General features: G+C 40.0%; 1 pseudogene across 1 annotated transcript; it reads left to right on the top strand.

Annotated features, from left to right (window-relative positions):
* Positions 1–2,033: 2,033 nt before the first annotated feature.
* On the top strand, positions 2,034–3,814 carry LOC147629192 (AT-hook motif nuclear-localized protein 16 pseudogene; annotated as a pseudogene). Its single transcript, XR_015267918.1, has one exon. The product of XR_015267918.1 is annotated as an AT-hook motif nuclear-localized protein 16 pseudogene (transcript).
* Positions 3,815–21,616: the final 17,802 nt, after the last annotated feature.

Here is a 21,616-nt window from a genome sequence, read left to right as displayed (position 1 = left end):
CTCTCTCTCCAAAGGTTGGTTGTAAGTGTTGGTGGAGCTGATGTGGTGGGCCCCAAGGGGGATGGTGGATGACAACACCATTATTGCCCGAGAGACTAGGGAGACAAGGCTAAGATAACCTTATGTGGCTCCTACATTAAAGAAAGCCGAGCAAAGGCCTACAAAACCAAACTCTTAACCGAAACAAGAGCCCCATTTTGGTGGATACCAAAGAGAAGCTTCTTGACCAAGGTTATCGCAAAGGCAACCCCTCACCCCACAAAGTGTATAAAATGTGCACTCCACCCCTATTCCCATTGGTTTGCCTTAAATCCCTTTTGCTTTAAAAGTGGATTCCACCTCTATTCCCATTGGTCCACCTCGAATCTCTTTTGCTCAAAAATTGGATTAAAAGTTGATCAAATGGGCCTTTTAAGGCTCGTATTTCCCCTAGTGTGATTGACACACTCATTTGCAATATTTTCCCTAGTGTGATTGTTACACACTCCTTTGCAATATTTTCTTCGAACATGAACCCACTTTTATATCATGATTCGCCATATTCTTACAATTTACATTTGATGTTGCGTTAAAAATAGCATGTGTTTCAATGTTTTTTTGAAAAGATGAAAGAGTGATCTAATTTTTGTGAGCATATTTTATAAAAGCATAACATAGCATTACTATGTACACATAAAATGGAAGTGATCCTTATAAAGTGAACTAGAATGTGCCAAGTTTTTGTTTTGAATAATAAAGACAATGATTCTCAACCTTTTGGAGTGACCATTGTCAACTTTATAGGTAGAGTGTTTAATTGAAGGAGTTGAACTTTCATACACCTTAGTCATATAATTTTGAACCATGAAGAGTAAGAATCGACATTATGGGGGTCTTACCAACTTTTAAAGAAACAAATGTTGTTTTGTACAAACTAAAGTCGATGGTTGCAAACAACAATGAATAAGATAGGTTGCTGTGAGAGCATGAATACTTGTTGTCTTTCTATAAGTCATCTCCCTTGAAATACTTATCACTTCATGTATACTTGTTGTCTTTCTATAAGTCATCTCCCTTGAAATACTTATCACTTCATGTATGGTCTAGATCACATCCTATGCAAAGTTTATCTACCAAGATTTTATCTTTTATCCAACTGCAACCCTTGCCCCTCCCTCCCTCCCCCGCCGCCGCGCGTGCGCAGCAACAAAAAATACCTACCTACCTACCCCTCTCTCTCTCTCTCTCTCTCTCTCTCTCTCTCTCTCTCTCTCTCTCTCTCTCTCTCTCTCTCTCTCTCTCTCTCTCTCGCAATTTCCATTATTTATGTGGCCTTGACTAATTGTTTAGAGCACACTGGGTCTAGATAAATTAGAATGTTAATGTGGAGCACCCTATAAGTGTTTATGTTATATGTATCAAAGTGTTACATATTAAGACTCAAGGATGGCAAGAAACTACAAGGGTTGTGCTTCCCCACATAGACACTATATCTTAATTAGGGAAGCAGGGAAATATGTTGTTGGTTGGTTTAACATGTCTTACTAGTGGCCACAGTGCATAAATAAGAACAAGTCTTATTGCAACTATTTAAAATACCTCGAGGTATATGAGCATTGCTACACATAGCCAATAAGCATGCATCTAGTTGCAATTTTTAACATTCGGAAATTTTGTGATGTGGATAAGCACTTCTACAAAACGAGTACGCATGAGCATAATTTCATTTTTTGTAGGGATTGGAGTTTGTGTATGTGTAGTGTAGATATGTATTATGGATCTCTACAAGTTGATTGGAGTTTATGTATGTATATGTGTATATATGTCTCCTTGAATATATATAGATATATCTATCCTTGAAGATCATATATATGAATATGGGCATTGGGAATATGTATGCCATGTGCGTGCATGTGTGTGGGGCATGTGCGTGCGTGTGTGTGGGTGGGTCTTGAATTTCTGGAGATAGGCTAGAGTTACCTCAAGTTTTCCAAAATGCTACGGCACCTTGCAACTTGGCGGTGTGCCGATAATCTACAACCGACTATTGAGGCTCGGCTTTTGAAGCTACCTACACAATAGTACATACACACCAGTAGGTACTGCTACGACTCCCCAGCCGACCTGCAACTCATGCGCTGCGCTGTTATACTCGCCTGCTTTTCAAAGAGGCTTTCCTTTCCCCATCTACACTCTAGCAAACCCCATTTCTTCCCCTACTGTGTGTCCCCTACCTCCTCCGATCTTGCAAGTGCTATTGCATCCATTGAAGCTGGCTCGGTGAGCTCTCTGCATTTCAACCTCTCTCTGTAATATGCCTGTTTCTACCTTGCATTCAAGAGCCCCTTCCTCTTCAGGGACTCTTTCCATGGCCAAAGGCGACGAAGAAGCCTCCAGACACATCCAATCATTAGTTCCACATCCCATTCTGGAGGCTCAAGAGCCTTATGAGGAGGAGAGCAGTGGCCACAGCAGCGGCGGCTTGAGCGGCGACAGAAACAATAGCAAGAAGCGGTCCCGAGACACACTGGGCGGCGGAGTACAAGGGCCCGACCAAATCAGAAGGCCCAGAGGTCGGCCGCTTGGTTCCAAGAACAAGCCCAAACCGCCCATTATCATCAGCAAGGATAGCGCCAACGCCCTCCGAGCTCATGTGCTGGAGATCGCCAGCACGTGCGACGTGGCCGAGTGTGTGGCCGCCTTCGCTCGTGCGAGGCATCGCGGCGTGTGCGTCTTGAGCGGGAGCGGAAGCGTGAACAATGTTACCCTCCGCCAACCGGCTGCACCCGGCGCGACGGTCACCTTGCACGGCTGCTTTGAGATTCTCTCGCTCTCTGGGGCTTTTCTTCCACCCCCTGCGCCGCCAGGCGCCACCGGCTTGACCGTCTATTTGGCAGGAGGCCAAGGAAACGTGGTCGGAGGAAGTGTCGTCGGCAATTTAGTTGCTTCTGGCCCTGTGGTGGTTATAGCTGCTTCATTTCTCAATGCCTCATATGACCGGTTGCCTCTAGAGGAAGGTGACCGGCAACTGCAGGTTACTGAAGAGGATGCTGCTTATCAAAGTAAAAATGGGGATTCTAATCTTGGTGAATCATCAGCCATTGTGCCCCAACCATTGAACCTCAACACTATGGCCATGTATAACTTACCTCCCAACCTCCTCACAAATTCTCATTTGCCACATGATGTCTACCCATGGCCCATTGTGCCCCCCCCTCCTCGTCCTCCTTACTAATAATCTTCTCAGCTTTTGCTCAATCTCTTGACCTTGTACCAATTGCACCATGCGAGAAAGCCAAAGGGTTTAAAACCTTATGGTGTCTCTACTAGCGTTTTCACCATGTCCACAAGTCATCTTTGGGGCTAGGCTTAAGGAGGTTACCATCCTTCAAGCCATTCTCACTAGACAAAGCTTAGCAAAATGCCTGTAAATCTCTTCAAGGTACCTTTCACAAGTTATATACAACTTCCAAGAACAAAGATTTTGTATTATTAAACCTTTTTGTTCTGTATCTGAACTTTATTTAGTAGCATGCAAAAGGTGCTCTTTCGAAACATATATTGTATGTGTTGAGATTCCATAGATGAAAGGTGGTTATTACAATGGATTTTTTTATTTTAAAAATTTTTGAGAAAGGAATACACACACTCTTCACCCCTTTTATGGAGTGAGGGGGAGGGGGAATCGAACCCAGTCCTATGTGGAGAAAGGTTGCTACCTTAATCACCCAGTTGTAGCCCCACCCCGGCCTGTTGTCACCCCACCCACTATTATGTAATGCATTGTTCAGGCTACATCATTTATAATAAGAACATCATGATTGTTGTGATGCAATTGTTGTGTTGCGAACCATCACGAGTTATCCTTAAAAGTATGAAAAAGGTGCTCTTTAAATAACATATATTGTATGTGTCGAGACTCCATAGTGAAAGAAGGTTATTACAATGCTTGTCTTTTTTTTTAAAGGAAGAAATACACACACTCTTCACTGCTTTTATGGAGTGAGGGGGAGGGGGAATTGAACCCACTTCTATGTGGAGTAAGGTTGCCACCTTAATCACCTAGTTGTAACCCCACCAAGATGTAACCGCACCCCTATTACAATGCATTGTTAAGGCTACATCATTTATAATAAGAACATGACTATTGTGACGTGTACCATCATGAATCATCCTTAAAAGTGCATCTATTTTTTTTAATATATCTCATTACATTAGTAATTTTGAAAAGATGAGACTTGTAAATATACATGGCCAATTGTGGCCCCTCCTAGTCCTCCTTACTAATAATGTTTTAAGCCGTTGCTCAACCTCTTGACCTTGTACCAACTGCACTAGGTGAGAAGGCCAAAAGGTTCAAAGCCTTATGGTGTGTCTACTAGTGTTTTTCACCCCATGACACACAAGTCATCTTTGGGTCTAGGCTTAAGGATGTTTACCATACTTCAAGACATTGTCACTAGACAAAGCTTAGCAAAATGTATGTAAATCTCTTTAAGGTACCTTTCACAAGTTCTATATACTTCCAAGAATAAATATTTTATATTATTAAACCTTTTTGTTTTGTTCTCAGGAACTTTCTTTAGTAGCATGAAAAAGGATCTCTTTCAATAACATATATTATATGTGTTGAGATTCCATAGATCAAAGGAAGGAATGCATAGACACTATTCACCCCTTTTATGGAAGGAGGGGGAGGGGAAATGGAACCCAATCCTATGTGGAGAAGGTCATCATCTTGAACCACCCAACTATAACCCCAACCCCCCATTAAATGTAGTGTTAAGGATACGTCATTTATAAGGAGAACATCATGACAGTTGTGAAGTGCACCATTAAAAGTGCTATTATTTCTAATATAGCTCATGCTAACCACTCTATGTTGAGATATTGAGCTCAACTAGTGCTACGGACATTAATGACCTACCTTAATGATAGCTTCGACACTTGAGCCAACTGGCTAGATTGGTGAGGTTATAAGCGATGTGCCACTAATGGTTTACAGGCTATGTGACAACAACTTTGGTGTACTAGAGTTATGGCATAGTTATAGCATCAACTCATGTAGTAGGGTTCACACTATGATCGACCTTTGTATATTATAGTAGGAGAGTACTTTCCCCTATAGTATGTACTCTTATCTCTTTATATTACTGTTGTAGAGATGAGAAGAAAATTCATCCATTCACCATCTCTCTTATATGCTTGTCTACTCTTATGTGTGTTTTCTTGCAAGGAGCTCTAGCTCATCCTCTCCCCTGCATTCTTCACACATGGTATCATAGCACTGGTTTGTGTGAAGGGCTCAAGATTGCAAGAAAAGGAACATGGTAAGGGTAACTTCATCTCTTTCTATTTGATTTAGAAGCAGCTGATAGGCAAGAGCAATGAGGTGGCGGGGCAGGCACACAATAGTAAGGTGTACTATCACATCTTGAGGCACCCTTTGTGAAGAAAAGCGACATATATTGTGGAGTCAAGTCCATACGACCTATGTGATTTTACAATTTGGATTCGAGGCCATGTAGGACCCCATTTTGGCTCTATAAGTTTTTCATAGATACTTTATAAAGTCTTGATTTTGACTTTGTATGCCTAATTTTTAGTTCGGTGTAAAGTTGCAGCAGAAATTTGGTTGCAAGATAGCCTGTGAAAATAATTTAAGATTTGCACGTTGTTGGTGGATGTATGTTTGTGTGATTGTTCCATATACAATTGCAGTATAATAGGTTTACGGTACCACTGTGCTGAAGATTGCAGGTTTGCTACTATAAGTGAATTTCTTTGCAAACACTCTTTGGTAAGTTGTTGTAGGTAAAGATGTCTAACAGCTTATCACAAATTGTGAGCGAGAAGCTAGACAAGGAATAATTTCCACGCTTTAAAATTCAAGATCGCCAATTTCCTTATGGTAAAAGGATATTTTGGTAGTTCATAACGTGATGAAAAGGACCCAAAGATTGTTGAAGACAATTCCACCTCACAAGAGATACATGCATATAAAACATGGCATGAAAGATACATAAAGTTGTTGTACTAGTTGTCTAACAGTGTGACAAACTCTATGGTTATGTATATACAAGATGCGCAAATGCCTATGGAGGCTTGGGACACCTTGGTAAAGATGTACAGTACAAACACAAGCTCGAAAGATGCAGCTAAAGCAAAAAGCTACATAATGTGACCAAATGGAAGGTGAGCATAAATGATTAATCGGTGAAGGTTAATGTGCTTCTATTGAAGGTTAATGTGCTTCTATTGAATAACTAGTAGATGACAATGATATGGTATCAATGGTGACCTTGAATAGTCTTGGCAAGGAATACAGTCAGTTTCAAACCTCCATTGGAATTTGAGAGAACTTTCCTGATTTTCAAGAACTAGTTACTCTCCTCATCTGTGAGGAGATGAATATTAGGGGAGATTCATCCTCTGAAAATTCACATGAGCAAGCATTCTACTAGATACAGGTAGACTCCAGATCGTCATCTAGCGGATGCAGTGGTGATTTGGAAATCAAAACCAAAATCAACAACAATAACAAGAAAATTAGTCTCATATGGGTGGAAGAGGCCACTCTATGCAGGGGGAGTCAGAGAGACAGAGGTGGCTGGAAAGAAATCAAAAAACAAATAGCATGGAGTGCTAGTACTATAGAAAACTAGGGCACATTGCAAAGGATTGCTATAAAAAACATAATGATATCAAAAGTGAAAGATTACAATAAAGCAACTATACATCATCAAGTAAATAGGGTGATGACAGAAGTGAGCACAGCTATTTATGATGGAGCACATGCCCACGATAAGAGATAGTGTTGTTTCCTAAAGATATGAAGATAATTAGATGTAAGTGGGTGTACAAGAGGATATGAAGATAATTAGATGTGACTCAGATGCATCGATGAATAGGTATAAGGCAAGAGTGGTTGCCAAGGGTTGTGCACAGATATATGGCATTGACTATGACGAGACATTCAACTCAGGCCTTGCTCGGCGAGAATGAAAATCTTCAAAGTTGTCATTGCTATGGTTGAAAGCAAAAGGTTAGTCTTTATATCTGATGGATCTTGCATGGTGATTTGCAAAAGAAGAAGTTTACATGATGCAAACATCAGGTTATGAGAGCGATTCACATCTAAATTTTGTGTGCAAGTTACACAAAGCCTTGTACAGCTTAAAGCAGGCACCCAAAGCATGGTCAAACATGATATCCAATGCAAATTTTTCACGTTATGTGAAAAAGATAAATAGGGATCATGTTATTAATCATTTATATGGATGACTTAATTATCGCTCTAGTGATAGTGATACTGACATACATGATGTCAGGATGCTTTTGAAGCAGAAGGTTTGAGATGAAATATTTGGGTGAGCTATGGTATTTTCTTGGTATTCAGGTAGTGAGATCAATTGATGGTATGTTGAACCCACGTGCTACATTTACATATTTATGAGTGACCCCCCCCCCCGGCCGAGGCTCAAGCGAGAATGAAAATCATCAGAGTTGTCATTGCTATGGCTGAAAGCAAAGGTTAGTCTTTATATGTGATGGATCTTGAATGGTAATTTGCAAAAGAAGAAGTTTACATGATGCAAACATCATGTTATGAGAGCAATTCACATCCAGATTTTGTGTACAGGTTACGCAAATCCTTGTACAACTTAAAGCAGGCACTCAGAGCATGGTCAAACAAGATCAAGGAAAATATCCAATGCAAATTTTTCACTCTATGTGAAAAAGATAGATAGGGATCATGTTATTAATCATTTATATGGATGACTTAATTATCGCTCTAGTGAATAGTGATACTGACATATATGATGTCAGGATGCTTTTGAAGTAGAAGGTTTGAGATGAAATATTTGGGTGAGCTATGGTATTTTCTTAGTATTCAGGTAGTGAAATCACTTGATGGCATGTTGAACCCACGTGCTACACTTACATATTTATGAGTGACCCCCCGAGGCTCAGGGCGAGAATGAAAAACTTCGGAGTTATCATTGCTATGGCTGAAAGCAAAGGGTTAGTCTTTATATCTGATGGATCTTGCATGGTGATTTGCAAAAGAAGAAGTTTACATGATGCAAACATCAGGTTATGAGAGCAATTCACATCTAAATTTTGTGTGTAGGTTACACAAAGCCTTGTACAGCTTAAAGCAGGCACCCATAGCATGGTCAAACAAGGTCAACGCAAATATCCAATGTAAATTTTTTTCTTTATGTGAAAAATATAGATAGGGATCATGTTATTAGTCATTTATATGTATGACTTAATTATCGCTCTAATGATAGTGATACTGACATACATAATGTAAGGATGCTTTTGAAGCAGAAGGTTTGAGATGAAATATTTGGGTGAGCTGTGGTATTTTCTTGGTATTCAGGTAGTGAGATTACTTGATGGCATTTTGCTATTAACAAAGATAGTATGGCTTAGGCATGTTGTATGATGACAAGTTATAAGACTATTTTAGTGCCACTGAAGCATAACACAAAGCTTCCCACATATAAAAGTGAGATTTTGGAGAACCCCACTATGTACAAGCACGTAGTGGGTAGCTTGATCTACATGACCATTACTAGGCCAAATTTAAGCTATGATGTTGGACTTGTGAGTCAGTTTATGTAGGCCCCCAAGAAGCCACACTTGGATGTGGCAAGATAGATTCTCAGATACATAAACTCCACTATTGATTATGGACTTTTCTATGAGGCTGGTGTTGAGAAAGCATGCTCAACTCCTAGACATGCCAGTTTGTAGGACACATTTGATGTTCCAAGTTGATGTCCACGTATGGATAGGTGACATGCCCATGGTCATCAAATATATATTTATAGGACATGCATGTCACATGGTGATATCTCACCAAGATGACCATCACTTCAGTAGATTAGTTTACCTACTACTTTGGTTTAATGCATTCAGGACATATACATGTTGAGGCCAATTCTATATGGCCTACTGTGACAATGTGGCACTCATAGATTTACATAGCAAGATGATCGTGTAGGACATGGAGGATAGGTCCATGATGATAGATAACATGTGTGTGTGTGTGTGTGTGTGTGTGTGTGTGTGTGTGTGTGTGTGTGTGTGTGTGTGTGTGTGTGTACACATCTACTTCACTTATTATAGTAGCATCAGTACATCTAGACATTGGAGCATGTATATGAGGAGTTCAGATGATTCCATGTTAACATTGACCATACATGGAGATAGACCATCACATGGAGATGATCGCAGGTCATTCACATGGGTAAAATAACATGGTTGTATACTAGTTATGAGCATTTGCGTGTACTAGCATTATTAGTGGTTATAACTTTGGGTTCATGCTTGAACCAAAGTTCTAGGACATACTTATCATTGTAGTTATACTTCTTATCATTTTTATCCAGCCAAGACAAAGTCGTGGGGTTCTCCTACAACAAGCAACTCATGTGTTCATGTGTGTTAGCCTAGAAGTACTTGGTGTGAACAACCCTACACATGGGCACTTTTACCTTGTGCTAGCAAGGGTTTTTTTCTCGTTTGAACACACTCTTGTGTGTTAGCCACATCAACCCTAGGACTAGGGCTATTTGTACTCTTTTACTCCATTCATTCCTTATCATTATCATCGAGTACTTTCTAGCTTCGCTTCTAGTCTCTCTCTAATTCTTCGAGCTCGATTCGACTATGTGTGTATGTGTGTGTCTGTGTGAGTGTGCAGCGCATCTTCTCTCGCATCCAACATTGGTATCAGAAAAATGTTGTCAAAGTCTTAATTTCTGAGACTACATTCGCATTCAACTATTGGCGTCTGTCACTAGCACTTGCGTCTACTCTCAACTCAACTTCTTGCAGTTGGCCCTTGACGCCTTTCCTTTCGTTGGCATTGGCTTCTATTGCACCTTTCAAAGCTGGTTCAGACCTTGGCTACAAAGCAAATAGCTGCTTGCCATCATTCTCTAAAGCGGTGAATCAGGTGTACATTAGTGGTCTTCTTCAGTTTTGCCATCGTACATCCCTTCATCTTCGTTGCTACATAGCTCCTATTAAAACCCTAAGATCTCTCTAGATAATTGTTATGCATAAACATGCATAAATCAGGCATAAACTCAACCACCCAACCACCCCCGACCAACCACCCCCGAGCCCAAGGGATGCACACATGAATAATAATGAAATACATCATACCTCTACCTTGATGTCCCATACCATCAAGAGGTATAATTCCAATCCAATAGCATGTAGCTAAAGTGTGAAATGGTAGAAGAGTAGATATGAACCTCTACACAAGAGAGCATAACATAGCCTTGGCCTCATGGAGCCCAAACCTCCAAGCCCCCTTGAGTGTGCCCCATACCCCATACCCCTATTATATAGGAGGGCCCTCAAGTGACTCTTGACTCTCCATTTCCCATGTGTGACCCTTGGATGCCTGACCCTAACCTTAACCCTTAAGGTTAGTCCTAACCCATGCTCCACTAGAGCTTGTTCCCATGCTCCCATGTTCACAAGCCTAATGTGGATTAGCCTCCTAGTATATGCACACATAATGTGTATATAACATAGCACACATAATGTACATATAACATACTTCCCCTCTCTCAAAACATTGCACTCTTGCAATGAAAAGAAGGAGAACTGCGCTGAACAATCTCAACCAACTCCCAAGTCGAATCCTCAATTTCCCTATCATACCACCTAATTTTAACCTCAGGGATTAGTCAACTAGAAAGTTTCCTTTCCCTGAATTCAAGTACCTTATCAGGTTCATGTGGAACATAGGATAATTCATCGACTTCAACGAGTTCTTGAGGAGTAACTGTGTTATCCTCACCTCCCAGTTTCCCTTTCAATCTATGGATATGAAAGACTGGATGAACTCTAACAATTGGAGATAGTTTTAGTTCATACGCAACCGAATCTTTAAGAACGTTAAAATAAACCAACGCTCCTGGTTCAAAAGACCGAGATGAGCGTCTCCTATCAGCATAAAACCGTGCCCTATCATGAGCACTCCTGATAGAATCCCGAGCTTCGTTCAGCATTTCCTACATATCACGCAAGAAATCCCTCGATGCATCAAGCTCGATGTCCTTAAGACCGACATCAATAGGTGCCCTAAGTTGATATCCATACATAAGTATGCACAGACTAAAAAATAATAGCCGTAAATTTAGAACTGTTATAGGTAATTTCCATTATTGGAATATATTTTTCCCAATATGATGATTTTCTAGAGACATATGCACGAAGCATATACACTATAATAATCTGATTCATACACTCTCTTTGCCCATCAGACTACTGTGGATGATCAGAGCAATTCACATTCAAAGTAACTTCCTCGTTGTAAACCATTCGGAATAAAGTAGGAAAATATGGCATTTTAACAGCAGAAACCAGGGATTCATCGGTGCCCCGACATACCCACATCTGCATATGGAATAATCGACGTCTCGAGTTACCCATATCAACATAGAGAGTCATCAACGTCTCGATGAGTTACATATGTACATCCGTAAACCTATTAGGTTGATTGTGTAAATCACCTAAAGTACGGAACTAGAGAAAGAAATGCCAACAAAGGAAGAATCCAAATTTCCTTATCCGAACACAACAAGATAAACTTGTTTGAACTCTAAAGAAAGAGATTTCAACAAGTGAAAATGCCAATGAGATTACCGTCATCAAAACATGTAGGCTATAGATAAAAGAAATTTATCTAGAGAATGCCCACAATATAACTTCTAGTGAATTTAGAAAATAAGATTGTCTTTAAATGTTGAGGTCAACATGCTAATTGATGTAAGCAAAGCAACAATCTTGAGCCCAAATTATCCCATAAGATAATATATGTGAGGGATCACTAGCCCATACCACCATGATACCACCCATACATACCTTAACAATTTGAAACTCCCTAGTATGCCGTCTAGAAACTCCCTAGTATGCCGTCTAGAAAATATGAATAAAAATCTTGTATAAAAGGAATAAAATGGCCTTATCTAGACTTTCACATACTAAACCTGTCTCTATATACTTGAGACTACATCAAGGAATAACTCCTTCTGAGTACATCATTAGAAAAGAAATTGAATTATTGGCGCCTTTCTAATGATAACTACCCAAACACAATAAAGTTAGGGTAGAAAAATAACTCGCCTAGATATATAAGCAACTAGGTATCCAAGTTGGAATATACACAAGAGTACAAGAAATATACTCCAAAATTACGTGCAAAAAACGAAGGCAAATGCTACCTTCAAAGCACATGTAAATATTTAAAAGATCAAAAGATCCTTATAAAACCATGAATAAAAGCATAGAAGCTCCTCAAATCCATAAAAAACATAGTTGATCATAAAAATCAATGCATACCATCTAATGGACATTAATCATGCCAAGAGAAGCATTAAAATTGGTGGCCAACTCATCAATCCGGAGTATATGAACGTTGTGTTGTTCAAATAAAACTCCAAAGTAAGAAAGTGAAACACATGTATGTAACACTCAATAAAAAACCCCTAGACACAAGTGATCTAGGCAGCACCTGATGAGTCCATATAAAACTTGGAAAACATCAATAAAAATCCACCAAAACAAACCGATCAACTAACCTATGATAGAGGCTTAAGAAATTAAGCACAAACCACACTTAAAAAAGTAAAAAAATAAATTATCATGGAAAAGTGTCAAAGGTGAAACACGCTTTGAACGTAAATTATAGCCATCAAAAGAAATTAAGAAACATGTCCAAAAAGAATGGCTAAATCATGGTAAAAAATCATGAATACATCGTTTAGAATTAATCCAAACATAAATATCCATTAATACGAGATATAATCGTATTAATAATATGCGAATAACACGCATCTATCTAATGTCAGCACGAGAAAACGTACTTCAACATTAAATAACCCTCAAAAATATTAAATTCTCGAGAGAAAAAAATATCATGAATTTTTTCAAATTTTCTCTAATTTTACAGGGCCTCAAAATATAATAATTTTGAAGTCCACTAAACCTATCTTATGGCATTCCAAACCTATATTTTTCCAAAAAAAAATTAGCAATTTAATTTACCAAAACACCATTGATATTTTAAAAATACCAATTTTTAGGATTTCTAAAAGTAATTTCAGAATATTCCTAATTTTTTCTGAGAATCCCATCGTTCACGAAATTTTCAATTCCGCCCGACAATTCTCAAATCCAATGAAAATTTTTAATTTTAATGGATTTTTTTAATTTTCTGGGTCAAAAAATATAATTTAAAAGGAATTTGAATGGTCACGGCTTTATGAGTGTGCAACCTTACACTAGGCTTATTGTAAAATAGGAGCTGCTCCCACTGCTCCAGCTGGAAATGCTCATCCACCTACACATAAGAAGAGAAGATGGAGACCAGGATGAGCACTCCTTTTGTAGTAAACTTGAAGCTTTTAAAGGACAACGAGCACTCCTTTTACATTAAACTTGAACCTTTTAAAGGACAATGCATTTGCATTGGTAGATAATGAGCAATACAAGAAACTTGTGAGAGGACTAATCTATTTGTGTGACTCACCTTGAAATTTGTGAAGCTACAGGTGTTTTAAGTAAGTTTTCCAATAAGCCTCAAGAAAGCTATTGTAATGAAAGTAAACATGTTCTAAGGTACATCAGTGCTACTTCGGAGAATGGTATTACCTACATGAGAGGTGGTGAGAGAACCTTGACTAGATATTGTGACTCACATTGGGCAAGAGACATAGATCGCAAGAGATCATTGTCAGGTTATTGCTTTTCACTCAAATCTAGAGCTACCTTGTGGATCAACAAGAAGCAACCTATAAATTCTCTTTCTTCTACCAAGGCTAAGTATAAAGTAGTGTGCTTTGCCTCATGTGAGGCATTATGGTTGACGAGACTTTTGGGAGACATGGGAGCAGTCTAGGAGCAACCTACAATGTTATTATGTGACAACCAAAGTTGCAAGGCAATTGCAAGTAATCCTATGTTTCATGCTTGCATGAAGCACATAGAGGTTCAGTATCACTTTGTGCATGAGCTTATCATTGATAGAGAGTTGGATTTGGAGTATTGTCCTATAGAGGACAATTGTGTACATATCTTCACCAAATCTCTTGGGAGTAAAACCTTGGAGCTTCATTAGCTCAGCATTGGCCTAAAACGCCTTGTCGGTACTAGTTCTAAGAAATCTGGATAATTTGGTCAATAAAAATCATCAAAACATTCTAGAAATTGAATTTTAAATTTTGTAAAATCACATTTTTGGGTAAAACCTGTTGAGATATCAAGCTCAACATGAGCTGACACTCACGAGGCACCTGCATGACTGTTCGACGTTTACATTACTGTCGGGTTTGGTAGCTGGCACCAACATATCTTCGCCAAAGATTCTACAGCTAGACTACACCGACTAGTCCACACCTACCCACTCCTCTTAACATGTTCACGTTATGGACTGCTTGTATATACTCTATCCCTCATTCCTCTCACAAACCACTGGCTTAATGTGGCTGGAGTGGGACAGTTGGGCTGGTCCAGGAGCATTGCCACACACATGCTATATCTACCATACTAGCACATATCGTGCCTGGCTCTAGCTATCATCGAGCTTGTAATCTCAATAGCCTCTCTCAAGCTCATGATGTACAGCCATAGATGAAGATGAGCTTGGGCTATTAACACTCCCCCTCAAGCTCATCGCATGTACTCCCAACATGGTACGGAAGTACTCAAACTTCTCTCTCCCGGCTTCTTAAATATGTCGGCAACCTGCTCTTCAGTCTTCACATACTTCAAATCCACTGTACCATCCAACACTTTCTCCCTAACAAAGTGATAGTGGACCTCTATATTCTTGGTCCGTGCATGAAAAACTGGATTATTGGCCAACTGTATGCTACTCATGTTGTCACAATGTATGACAACCTTGCCCTCAATAGGCTCGCCCAAATCAGCCACCCCCACCAGGAGTTTCTTTAACCATACTCCTTCACATGTAGCTATGGCTACTGCTCTATACTCAGCCTTTGTACTGGTGGATGAAGTAATAGTGGGTTGCTTCTTGCTACTCCAACTCAACACTGCACTCCCAAATGTAAAGGCATAACCGCTAGTAGATCTCCTATCTCATAAGAGCTACCTGCCCAATCTACATCTATGTAGCCATATACATCTAAGCCTTTACCATGCTCATAAAGAAGACCATAATGTGCAATGGTCTTTACATAACGCATGATCCATCTCACTGCACCCAAAGAGGCTTCCTAGGGCTTTGCATAAATTGACTCACTAGTCCCACAACATAACTCAAGTGTGGCCATATAATAGTCATGTAAATGAGGCTACCAACCATCTTCATGTACATAGATGGATCTTCTAATTCTTCACCAAAATCATCCCTCAATTTCACATTTTTCTCCAAGGGTGTACTCATACGTTTACACCCAGTCATCCCATATCTAGCCAACCTATCCAATGCATTTTGACACTGGACTAGCCATATTCCTGCATGATCTTTGACCACTTCAATGCCAAGAAAATACCTCAAATCACCCGTCTTTCATGTCAAATTACCCACTCAATTCCTTCTTGACATGCATAATATTTTTACCATGATCACCTATCAGAATCAAGTCATCCACATAGATTACAACCACATAGATTATAACCACAACAATCCCATGATCTATATTCTTGTACCATGATCACCTATCAGAATCAAGTCATCCACATAGATTACAACCACAACAATCCCATGATATGTATTCTTCACATATAGTGAAGAATCTACCATAGAAACCTCAAAACCAATAGAGATAATATATTGGCTTATCTTATCACTCTAAGCACAAGGTGCTTGTTTCATCCCCCCCATAAAGTGCTTTCTTCAACTTGCATACATGAGTAGGGTACCTTGGGTGTACATAACCCTCTGGCTACTCCATAAAAACTTCTTCTTTTGCAAATCACCATTTAGAAATGCATTCTTGACATCCATTTGATACATTTTCCAACCATTTACTACAGCCATGGCAATAATTAACCTCACAGTTCCCATCTTAGCTACACGACTAAACATCTCATCATAATCCAAGCATTGGGTCTGTGCATAACCCTTAGCAACCAACCGTGCTTTATGATGCTCAATCGAGCCATCTAACTTGCATTTCACCTTATAAACCCATTTACAGCCAATGACATTCTTGTCTCGTGGTGGCAAGGCAACCAAATCCCAAGTATCATTTATGAACCAATGCATCATCCATTGCCTTTTCCCATACATGCTTTCCAGTAGCTTCTACATAGCATGTAGGTTCCACATGCTTTACCAAAGAGATCATATATGCATAGTGCATGGCAAAATCATGGTATGTCAACCTGTCAATTGTTGAAATATACAAGTGAATGGGTGTGTGCGAGAACAAGCCCTTAGCTAGAGAATGTAAAAGGGAGTTCGTAATTGAGTGGGTAGCAGTGAAAAGGGAAGAAGAATCTATTGAATGAGAGAATCAAGGGTAGCATGAGTGAATATAGGGGTGTGGTAAGATTCTAGAAAAAGGTGTCCCCAGATGTAGGGGAGGTGGCACAAATCAAGGAGAAATCAGTGGGAGTCGGTGCTTGGCACCTTGTAGATGTAAAAGCCATAAATTGAGGCATTGTCCTAATGAGAATTTTTTGGTTTTTAAGTATCCATGCCTACATTATACTATTAGATTAATTGTGCACTAATCTTACCTTAATCACTTTCTAATTACTTATTAATCATGTTGATTCTTGCATTTGATCCACCATAGCTCATCACATTGCTGTAAATCCAACATGGTATCAGAGCCTAGATTGGCATACAGCTGTTGTTTTAAGCCTAATCACCTTCTTAATCATTAATTAGGTACTAATAGCTTTATAAGCCATTTCTTCCACTTTCTGCAGTACCCACACTCAATGGAGCTTAGATCTCTCCCTCCACATAGCTCCATTGCCTACAAAACTCACACACCTTCTTGCCAACACACTAGCACTTAGGCGTGGCACCTCAGAAGGTCAAACCGCCATCAGATGCAGCCAGAAATCGCGAATTCGTTGGTGCCTTTTTTTCTTAAAAAAACTATAAATTTGTAACATCACACCTTGGAATTGGAAGCATTCCAGCTAGTCCAAGGGGTTTTTAGGTGTGTTGAACACGTTGATGACCTCAGAATCTTGAAATTCGTCAAGGAGAAGCTACATCAAGCTCTGGATCAAATCTGCAAGTGACTTTGGTAAAACAGAGATTAAGCATTCAATAGTTGGTCAAATCTTATGTTTTTGGGCTTGATCTTCTACTAGAATAATTGTTATTGATGCCCTTAAAAGGATTTGAGCTCATTTGAACTATAAGGCACCAGATCTGGCCTCCCCGTACACTCTATTTCTACACACAAAACAAGGGATTAATCTCACTAATTAGTGATTAATTAGTACTAATCACCGTATTTTGGTGAAATTGATGGTTCAAACTTACCATTGGGTATCTGATACAGATCTTTATCACTTTAGATTACAATTTGAAGTTTTTTTGATGTCCCAACCATCCAGTACAAAACCAACTATCCTTGGCTTTATGCAATTTTTGGTGTATTCATGCTTGTAAACTTGATATAATCATCATTAAACACCAAATTGGAGTTGTAAAAGGGTAGACACTGCCCTTGAATCTTGAATTGGATCAAGAGGTAAGACCCCCTTCATATCATCTGAGCATTACACAAGAAGTAGCTAAATTCAACGGGGAGCAATTCCATACATGGCAAACAAAAACCATGTATTTGCTCATGAGGAAGAATCTATGGGGGCTAGTTGAGGGAAGAGATGAATGTCCAGAGGAGAATGGAGAGAATGAGTGGAAGAGCAGAAATGAGAAAGCATTAGGACTCATTGCACTTAGCTTAAATGATGAAATCACCACATTGCAGGGATACAACAAGCTAAAGATGCATGGGATGAACTTAACAAATTATTTGGCACTCAAGCAAAGAATTCAAAGATAAATCTACTAATACAATTCTACAAACTTGACATGAAGAAAAGTGAACCTCTAACCACACACTCGAACAAATATAAAAGCATCAAACAACAACTTGCAGCCATTGGGAAGAAAGTAGAAGATGACGAGGCACTAGCAGTGCTTCTAAAGGGTGTGGACAAGGGAGAGTATGAGAACATTGTGGCAACCTTAAAGAATGTACCAGATTTGAAGTTGCATGAGATAAAAAGAGCTCTACTAGAGAAAGAGAACAAGGTCAAAGAGAAGAAAGGATTGGACCCAACAACTAGAGAGGAGAAAGCACTCTACACCCGAGGAGGGCTCGCACGAGGACGAGGATGAGGAAGAGGCAGGGGAGGAGGAAGGATCTTCACTTGCCACAACTATGGGAAGCCAAGACACATGGCTAGAGACTGCCCCAATAGTAAACCAAATGAAGAAGGATCGGCATCGACAAACTTCATGGAGTCTCCTAAGGTAGAGGAGTCAGAATATCTTCTCTGAGAGAGTGAGAGAGAAACCCCACAACCCAATGTAGCCTGCCCGAATAGAGTAAAACCACCTCTGAGCCACCGATGATGTAGGCCATGTGGTAGATGTATGTATGAGCACTTTAGTCAAAGTTACGGGCACTTGTACTAGCCTTGGACAAATAGAGAGAGAGTGTCAAGGACTATGAGTTAGGGACTTGAGGTACTGGTCGCCGCGGGCTACCAAGTAAGAGGGAAACGTGGTATAGGGTTCAGGTGTGCTAGAATTATTCACTTGAGGGGAGGTGTTGAAATATGCAAGTGAATGGGTGTCTGCAGGAACAAGCCCTTATCTAGAGACTGTAAAAGGGAGCCCGTAATTGAGTGGGTAGCAGTGAAAAGGTGAGAAGAATCTACTGAATGAGAGAATCAAGGGTAGCATGAGTGAATATGGGGGTGTGGAAAGATTCTAGGAAAAGGTGCTCCCAGATGTAGGGGAGGTGGCACAAATCAAGGAGAAATCAGTGGGAGTGGGTGCTTGGCACCTTTTGGATATAAAAGCTATAAATTGAGGCATTGTCCTAATGAGAATTTGCTGGTTTTTGAGTATCCATGCCTACATTATACTATTAGATTAATTGTGTACTAATCTTATCTTAATCACTTTCTAATTACTTGCTAATTACTATTAGATTAATTGTGTACTAATCACTTTCTAATTACTTACTAATCATGTTGATTCTTACATTTGATCCACCATAGCTCATCACATTGATGCAAATTCAACATCAACTAGATACCTAACTCTCTATGATCTTCGCAAACCTTATGGATCACTCTGTACACCTGTCACTCTAGCATGTGGAGGTATATATCTCTCTTGCTTTGCACCTGGTGTACGTAAGACTGGTATGCCAAGTTCCTCATCCAAACTCTCCAAACTAGATGACTCATATCTTGTAATGCCAATACCTTCAACTTTCTTCTTTCCTTTGTCCACAACACTACTACTAGTGCTTCCACTATTATGCCTCAAATGCCTTGACCATGGACGTACACTGCTACCACTTGACTCTTATGACCTAGACATAGAAGTAGAACTTGCTTGTGGAAATTCCACATGCACATCATCATCACTGGAATCACTGGCATCCTCATCTTTTGCTTTGTACCAACTAGCAAGCTCATCAAACACCACATCTCGTGAATGAGCACTTGCGTAGTATCTGGATTATAACATTTGTATGCTTTGCGATCCTGTGCATACCCAACAAAGATACACTTTTCTACCTTTAGATCAAGCTCCTTCCTCTTCTCATCTGGCACATGCACATAAGCAATGCTACTAAACACTTTGATATGCCTAATGTTTGGCCTATATCCAATAAGACGCATCTCTGGCATACTTTCATGTATGGCAGTTGTAGGTGCCTTCTTGTTAAGCAAATACACCACTATGCCACATGCTTCTTCCCAATAAAAGTTTGGCATGAACTTCTCATTTAGTATTTCCCTAGCTACATCACCAATGACCCTATTTTTTATCTCAGCAATACCATTTTACTGAGTACTTTCTCTTTGTACTTGTAGAGAGCTTTCATCCCTCTCATTAAAGCTTGCCATTCTCTCTCACACTCTACACCCTTGTGTTCTTGTCACATTGAGCATTGTGTGTGTGAGTTTGGCCTGGCAAGGCATGAAGCCTGTGAAGAATGAAAACTTGAATTGATTAGCCTCTATTGAGGCTCATGAAAATCATTGAGTTAGGTCTTTGAGATTATGGGGGGCTAAGGGCATACGGTCCTTCTCTTGGACCATGGAATTTATCTCGTAACGCTTCAGAAATCCAACTACATCTCTAAAGAGTGTAGGTTGCCATAGGCCAACGGCGTGGAGAAGCTTGAAGGATATCTTGTCCCCATCAAAGTGTCCTCCCCGATTCCAAAATGGGTGTTCAGCCTTTACTCTTTTTATGGGGGCTACTATAGCCTTTAGGGCTTGCACCTTAGGCTTCTTAGCTTCTTGCATTAAGGTCCACCATAACTACTGTAAGGAATGACATTGGGATTAGGCATATGATTTAGAGTGCTTGGAGCACTTAAGGGACTTGCCTGCAGAGACCTTGTGAGGGAATTCCATAATACAGTGTGGGCATCGGAACCATTGCATTGGTGGCCTCCATATTGTTGAGGTCTCTCGCTCATTCCCCATTGCTTCAAACAAGAAGGCAGTCTATAGCTGGAATCTCTTATGGATACCCATAGGGATCGTATAGTTTATGGCTAGAGCCTCTTCTCGATACCCATAGGAATCATATAGTCTATGGGGGGCTAGAGCCTCTTTTATACCCATAGGGATCATATTGATGCTCGTATGGGTCTTGTTCCTTATAATAAGGCTCGTAGCTCTTTTGTTTTGAAATTTCTACATCTATAGGTAAGGTCTCATCAAGCACTATTGTGTACTACGGGGCAGTGGAGGAAACAATTGGGGTGATAACACTAAAGATGGTTATGGCAACTATGGCATGTACATAGGCGACAAGCACTACTAGAGCTTGTACTAGTTAAGAAGTAGCAATTGGGGTTGTCATGGCTAATGAGTCCCTTTGCACTAGGAGCATATATCGTGCTGCCAGAGCCCACCCTATGAGGTCGTGCCAACAATTTATGTGGTTCCCATGGCACTGGTAATAAGCATATTTTGTGGTTCCAAAGTCCACTCTATCGGGTTGTGCAAACAATGGATTGTATCATTATTTCCCCACGGCACTAGGAGCATCTATCGTGGTCCACCATGCCAAGTTGTGCAAATAATGGGTTTTATTATGATCTCATGGAACTATTGTTGTCATGTGCAAATAATGGGTTTTATTGTGATCTCATGGAACTATTGTTGTCATGTGCAAGACATGTGCAGGCTATTCTCATAGCTATTTCCTTGAAGGGCAACAAGAAAAAGAACCACATAGAACCAGTTTTCGACCTGACTATGGAGATAAAGCAGCTAAGGCATGGGCAAGAAGGCGGTGGGACTACCCAAGAAGTTGTCAGCCATTATGCATCTCTGTCAGCTACAGTAAGTGTGGTATTTGTCGAGGGGACTTGGCCGACAGTAGGTCGGCTAGCCCACTAGT

Source organism: Cibotium barometz, chromosome 18, assembly GCF_041138505.1.
Source record: "Cibotium barometz isolate CiBa-2024 chromosome 18, ASM4113850v1, whole genome shotgun sequence".
NCBI lineage: Eukaryota > Viridiplantae > Streptophyta > Polypodiopsida > Cyatheales > Cibotiaceae > Cibotium > Cibotium barometz.
The sequence above is the reverse complement of the archived record's forward strand: the minus strand, read 5'-3'. Positions and strand labels throughout refer to the sequence as shown.